Here is a 7,679-nt window from a genome sequence, read left to right on the forward strand (position 1 = left end):
TTTCTTCTGTAGCACCACATTTCGAAAGCTTCTATTCTCTTCTTGTCCAAACTATTTATCGTCCATGTTTCACTTCCATATATGGCTACACTCCATACAAATACTTTCAAAAACGACTTCATGACACTTAAATCTATACTCATTTCAACAAATTTCTCTTCTTCAGAAACGCTTTCCTTGCCATTTCATATCCTCTCTACTTCGACCATCATCAGTTATTTTGCTCCCCAAATAGCAAAACTCCTTTACTACTTTAAGTGTCTCATTTCCTAATTTAATTCCCTCAGCATCACCTTACTTAAAAATAAACATGTACGTTACCATTATTTGCACGTCGATTCTGGTGGTGTAATCAGACTTTCAATATCTTTATTAGTTTAAAGTTTACTATCTGACTGTGAAGTATACAAGTAACACCCAGCAACGATTTTCCAAGATCTAAACGGTTCATCCGATTTTTTCGATCGACGTGTCTTTAGAAAGCTATTAGAGTAAACCTAAATTGGTATGAATTACAGGCATGTAACTTGAATAGCAGATGAGTTATTGGAGATCAATGTGGCCGATTACTATTAATTGCATCAGGCCACAAGGTGCTCCACAGTTACACGAAAAAACGGTAGTGCATGCTTATCAATATATTTACTCATCTGTGACTTTGTTTATATCCGATATGTACTATTCATGAAGAAATTGGTCAAATATTTAAAGTGTTTTAGAAAGCACAGAGACATTAGGCTACTGGCCTACTTTTGCTTCTATTCCTTTGATATACGTTTATTTAATTTGTTTGTGTATTTAACAATGTGTGTTAGAGCGTGTTTATGGTCCAGCCGTAGGAATATTTATTTAATTTCAAGTTATTTAAATGTAAATCCAGTACTTCGTATGTGTTTCAATATGTTTGTGAGAGTGCATTGGCTTGAAGTTATGGCGGGAGTGCTCTAGCCAATCACAGTGCTGTTAATGGGGAGACTGTATGGAAGTGGGCGAGTACGGAACGGTCGCGGGAAAGTCTGGACGTGGAGCAGCAACGTGGGGTCGCGGAAAAGACGGAGAGTGGAGCAGTTAGCGACTGGTCGCGGGAGATAGAAATACTTCGTAGTGCCGACTTGTGCACTTGGGAGGTTTCCGTGGCTTCTGCGATGAAGACGGCCCTGAAATAGCGCCGCCAGAGACCAGGAGGGCAGTTCTGTTGTGAGGTCGTATCCTTCACACTTCCGTGGAGCTCCTGTCGTAGGAACTTAGTTGTACTGCCTATTCGCCGTGACACAGCCCGCGTCAACCGTCGGGGAGTGAAAATACTTCTGTGAACTGTGCCTACTCGCCGACGCTATTACAACTGTGTCAACAAGTGTCTACGAACTTGGGACTTCTAATGACTATAGTGAAGTCACAGTACGGTTCTCCTGAATCCGCCACTCAATAATCATGGCTCATTTAGTGCGTTCTGAAGTGCAAGTATGCGTGTGCAGTTTCATAGCTACAGCCGAACCTGGCTTACAAAGATAAGTTTTGTTGTAACTAATAAAGTATTACTTATCCAGAGTACTCTAATTAACTGCATTATAAATAGTCACATCAGTATATAAGAAGTCGGACACAACAACTTGTGTACCGCATCCAATCTATAGCCCCGATCTTGTACCATGTGATGTTTTTTATTCCCATCACTAAAGGCAAAGCTTCGAGAAATTCAATCTGACAACTCTGATGCAATAAATTGAGGCTATTCTCAAGGGCCTGATAAAGAATGGCCTGCACATTGTATTCGAGGACTTGGCAGAGAAGTATAGCTGTGCAGAGAGAGGGAGAAGAAGGTTATTGGAGACTGCGCACGACCAAAATATACAGGAGGTGGAGCGGTCAGGACTTGTGAGTGGGCATCCAGGGCTGCCGTTAACTGACAGAACTCGAAATTACGTAAAATAAAGAGAGTATGTTTCAGTGTATGGTATACAAAGGGCGCGCGTAGAGTCGGAAGTTACCTGGTTTATGCCAGTCTAGGAGGTCGAACAACTAAATAAGTGGGCAACGGATGGGGAGGCGGTTCATCTTAATTGATGTTGGTGGCCGGTCATGGAACGTTCTGCTCGAGATCACAAGAGAGAGGAGCAGCTGTGTTCCTCCAGAGTCACGCAGGTCACCTGTAATTCACCCACGCTATTGGCTAAAACCGATGGCGTCAAATTGCCAGCAGTTTCAGCAGAGGGCTTAAGGCGACTCTTGTCAGCAGCTTTAACTGGACACAGCTGCCTCGATTCTGACAGGCAGGCAACTTGTGTCACGTAGGCGCAGCGGAAGTTGGTCTGGGAGAAAACTTGTAAGGATTTGACTGGAACCTTTGAAATAAATTTCTTTAAACCAATTGTATTAGTTGAAAACAGTCTTGGTTGCAATTTTAGTTCTTTTTTTATTTATCAACTACGCGTTTCACCTTATTTAGGCATCTTCAGGATGATCTGCATAGAAAACAGAGAACAAATACATCAATTTAAGGATCGCGATCGCGTTGTACAGACTTGGATAACCTAAACCATGCATAAACAGATGAACTACTGAAAGAGCAAATACCATAATTTGGTATTTTTTCGGACGATCCTTTGGAAAGTGTAACTAAAGGGCATCCTCGAGTACATCAGGCCAACATCGCCTTCGTTAACCTCAGTAAATACTATAAATATGAAATAGTAAAAACGGATAAGAGAACTGACCAATGATCGGACACTCAGAAATGCAATCATACTGCCGAGGCCTTCTGATAAGGCCTTACCTTTCTATATGGACGTGAGTGACTCCAAGACTTGCATAACGCGTACACGTTCACAGGAGCAAATAATAGAATAAGATGGGGCTTAAGTAGTTAGCATAATGCACCACAACGCCTAATACACAATAACCTCATTAGAGGCGCTGCCACGCAGCTGCTGGTAAAAATGAGAGATCGCAAACCGGATATACATTGCCACTAAAACTTTATAAATATAATGCACATAAAACATTAATAAGATAGAATTACTAGAAGCAACACCTGTGCATTACTTTAACCAAAAATTATAATGGACTAAATAATTAAATGATAATTAAATAGACACCCTAGCTGCAAACAGGCGTTGATGTACTTCATTGGGGACATGTTGAAAATGTGTGCCCCAACCGGGACTCGAACCCGGGATCTCCTGCTTACATGGCAGACGCTCTATCCATCTGAGCCACCGCGGGCACAGAGGATAGTGCGTCTGCAGGGACTTATCCCTTGCACGCTCCCCGTGAGGTCCACATTCCCAACATGTCCACACCACTACATCCGCCTAATAGATGTTTGCCCATCATACTCATTACTCGTGGCAGATTAATCTACCAAGTCCCGTACGAGTTCGGGCATATCGTGTGCGTTCGCACAAGAAGGTCAGGGGCCGGGAAGCCATATTTTAACTATATATGACGGTAGTATCTGTTCCCGAAAGAACAGTTACCGTGGATGACCATGCAGCTTTGCTAGAAATGAAATGATAAATAAATAGACACCCTAGCTGCAAACAGGCGTTGATGTATTTCATTGGGGACATGTTGAAAATGTGTGCCCCAACCGGGACTCGAACCCGGGATCTCCTGCTTACATGGCAGACGCTCTATCCATCTGAGCCACCGCGGGCACAGAGGATAGTGCGTCTGCAGGGACTTATCCCTTGCACGCTCCTCGTGAGGATGCACCGGTCGGGGCACACATTTTCAACATGTCCCCAATGAAATACATCAACGCCTGTTTGCAGCTAGGGTGTCTATTTAATTATCTTTTCATTTCTAGCATAGCTGCTTGGTCATCCACGGTAACTGTTCTTTCGGGAACAGATACTACCGTCATATATGATTAAATAATTATTGGTTCAATATCCCTAGATGTGCAGAACTGAACGTGGTGTGTCTTCCTAAAATAGAGAGTGAGACTATTCGCGAAGACCAGTCAATAATACCATTAAAAATATAATTCAACATTTCTTCTGTTGCTGTATGTATGGTTAGTTCGATTACAAATGTTTGGTCTGCAAAAGTAACTAATTCTGCTTCTTGTATGTCAAATGGACGATTGTTTACTTAGATGAGTAACAATAGCGGAGCTAATACTGAGCTTGGGGACCCCAGACGTGTTCCCTCCGCAGTCATAATAATGTCCCCGGACAACATTTGTTTTATTGCTACTACAACTTTTTCCGTTCTTTTGGTTACGTATGACGTTATCCACCAGTCTCGTAAAACCTGAGTTTTTCTAGGAGAATATTGTGATTCACACAGTCATATGCCTTATATAGATCACAGAAAATACCAATCGGAGAAATTTTGTTATTTAATGCTCGTAAAATCTGTCGCATTAACATGTTGTGGGATTCTCGGCAGAGCAACTCTTCTGAAATCCAAATTGTGATTTATGAGGACATAGTTGTTGCTTAGGTGAGACGCTATTCTAGAATACATCACACTCTGAGAAGTATTGGAAAACGATCTCAGTAATGAAATACGTTTTTAGTTAATTGAAAAAAAAATGGCTCTGAGCACTATGGGACTTAACTTCTGAGGTCATCAGTCCCCTAGAACTTAGAACTACTTAAACCTAACTAACCTAAGGACATCACACACATCCATGCCCGAGGCAGGATTCGAACCTGCGACCGTAGCGGTTGCGAGGCTCCAGACTGTAGCGCCTAGAACCGCTCGGCCACTCCGGCCGGCAGTTAATTGACATCTCTCCTTTTATTTTTCTTAGAGAGGTGTTTAGCAGCAGCATATTTTAGGCTCTCCGGAAAATGCCTTCAGTTACTGATACATTCCACATTTCAGATAAGACGGGACTTACTACATAGGAACAAATCTTTAGTAATCTATTGAGAACACTATCAAATCCAGTTGAGCTGTTGTTTTCTAGAGACTCTATAATTTTCTTAATTTCAGAAGGAGACGTTGGTGACACATTCATATGACTGAATTTTATTACAGTTGATTTTTCCAACATACTGCTGTGATTTTTTTGTCTTGAACTGTTTCCTGCTACATTTAAGAAATGACTGTTAAATATATTTGATACCTGTGACTCATCATTTGTAGCCCTTCCATTCAGTTCAATAGTTACGTTATCCGGATCAGTGGCTGGTTGTCCTGGCTTTCGTTTCACTATATTGCATATAACACTCAGTCTGTTTCCAACTGCCTCGCGGGGTAACAGCGTTGTCAGGGGCGTCTTGCCACGGTTCGCGCGGCTCCACCCGTCGGAGGTTCAAGTCCTCCCTCGGGCGTGTGTGTGTGTGTGTGTGTGTGTGTGTGTGTGTGTGTGTGTGTGTGTGTGTGTTTTGTCCTTAGTGTAAGCTAGTTTAAGTTAGATTAAGTAGTGTGTAAGGCTAGGGTCTGATGACCTCAGCAGGAACCTATAGGAACTTCCCACCACCATACATCTGTTTCCAATTAATAACGTGCACAGCCAATCAGTTGCCGGAATTTATTTACTTTTAGGCTTGGCCAAGGTTTCGATACCGCTAAGGGTACCTTCTTCAGAAGAAGGAGGAGTTACTTGGATTACATTACGTAAAGCATGGTATAGCCATTACGAGCCGAGGTTCCATAGTCGTATACAGACAATGTGAATAAAACATTGATTAAACTAACTTCGTTTGACGTTTGTCCGTTCGACAGAAATATCTGTTTTAATGTTATAGTTTAATTGGATATTTTACTCACATTGTCTATAAATGATTTGAGCGCCTAAGCTCGTGATGGATTTAACATGCTTTATGTGATGTAACTTCACGTTCTTCTGAATAAGATACCCTTAGCGGTATCGAAACCTGGGTGATATCTTGAAATGAATAGATTCCGGCATCTGATTGGTTGTGTATTTCATAACTGGAAACTCAGTGCCTGGTAATATGCATGTCCCAGACTGCGTCCGTTGTCGGAATTAGTGATTTCTGACGTTATATGCATGTTCTTTAATTTTTAATAACTGTTCTAAGTAATTGTGAGTAGTTTTTGTTGTGTGCAACTGCTGTAGGATCTCTACTTGTTCTTGCCAAAAGACACATTTCGCTTTTTCTTTCACAAGCTAACTTCATCGTTCTAGTAAGCCCCGGTTTTTTACATAGTTATTCAACGTCTTTTATAATAAGATTATGCGGAAAGCTGTTTTCAAGTTATGATGTGACTTTCTCATAGAACACGGTAAATCTTATGTCAGCATTTAGTTCATTATTGAAAAATTTAAGTTAATGCGGATGAGTAGGAAAAACAAACCCGTTCAGATACAGCATTAGTAGTATCCTACTTGACACAGTCGCGTCGTTTAAATATCTGGGCATAAGTTTGCAAAATGATATGAAATGGAACGAGCACGTGAGAATTGTAGTAGGAAAGGCGAATGGTCGACTTCGGTTAATTGGGGGAGTACATTAGTGTTTAACATCCCGTCGATAACGAGGTCATCAGAGACGGAACAAAAGCTCGGATTATGGAAGGAATTGGGAAGGAAATCGGCCGTGCCCTTTCAAAGGAACCATCCCGGCAGTTGCCTGAAATAACTTAGGGAAATCACGGGAAATCTAAATCAGTATGGCAGAGACGGGTTTGAACCGTCGTCCTCCCGAATGTGAGTGGGAGAATTCTAGAAAAGTATGGTTCATCGGTAAAGGAGATCGCGGGTAGTACGCTATTACGACCTATTATTGAGTACTGCTCGGGTGGTCGGGATCCGCACCAGGTCGATTAAAGGAAGACATCGAAGCAATTCGGGTTGCTAGATTTGTTACTGGTAGGTTCGACCCAGACATAAGTGTTACGGAAATGCTTGGTGAACTCAAATGGAAATCCCTGGAGGGAAGTCGACGTTCTTTTGGAACACTGCTGAGAAACTTTAGAGAACCGGCATCTGAAGCTGACTGGAGAACGGTTCTACTGCCCCCAACATATATTGCGGGTGAGGACTACGGACTATTCTTAAAAGCTTTTGTTCTGGACTCGTTAATTATTGTAACTGATCTCCACTGAGAAGTATCTGTATTGTAAGGTACTACCTCAATAATGTTAAGTAACTGTGCACCATCATCAAAGAGAGAGCATTTCTTACTGGGTAAACAGTTATTTTATAGTTGTGAGCGTCATCAAAGTAAGCATCAATTATGATCCTATTCTCTGTACCCACTCGTGCTGGAAAGTTAATTACTGAGATCGAATTATAGGATCCAAAGAAGGCTTCTGGGCTGTGTTTACTATTATAATCCTTCAGAAAACCTAAACTGATGTCACCTGCTTGCTGCTTCCTGACAGATAGTATTATAAGGAACCCAAATTTTATCATTAACAGTTCAAAATTTCCCAGTGGGGGCGTTTTTACAGTTATAATTACAATAAAGCTATTTTTCAGTATTAATTCACAAGCACACACTGCTTAATCCCTTCCTCTTTCTTTCAACCAATCGATTCTTCGCAAAGCCTCATATACACATTTCCCTCGAAACTGAATATCTCTTAAACTTATACACTGTAAGAATTATCGAGTAGACTGACTGGAATGTAATTGTAAATGATGATAGCGCAGGCTTCAGCAAGATTTCTGAAATCAAGTGACATGCACAAGCATCTCACGTGTAGCGTGAAAAGAGCTGCAAATATTAATCATGTATGTTAACCACCGAATG

The 7,679-nt window shown here is 41.5% G+C and overlaps 2 non-coding genes across 2 annotated transcripts; both read right to left on the bottom strand.

The window, feature by feature from the left end:
- Positions 1-3,148: 3,148 nt before the first annotated feature.
- Trnat-ugu (transfer RNA threonine (anticodon UGU)) lies at positions 3,149-3,223 on the bottom strand. Its single transcript has one exon. It is a non-coding gene; the product is annotated as a tRNA-Thr (tRNA).
- Positions 3,224-3,581: 358 nt separating this feature from the next.
- Positions 3,582-3,656, bottom strand: Trnat-ugu (transfer RNA threonine (anticodon UGU)). Its single transcript has one exon. It is a non-coding gene; the product is annotated as a tRNA-Thr (tRNA).
- Between the last annotated feature and the right edge of the window lie 4,023 nt (positions 3,657-7,679).

This window comes from Schistocerca nitens, chromosome 1 (genome assembly GCF_023898315.1).
Source record: "Schistocerca nitens isolate TAMUIC-IGC-003100 chromosome 1, iqSchNite1.1, whole genome shotgun sequence".
Taxonomy (NCBI): domain Eukaryota; kingdom Metazoa; phylum Arthropoda; class Insecta; order Orthoptera; family Acrididae; genus Schistocerca; species Schistocerca nitens.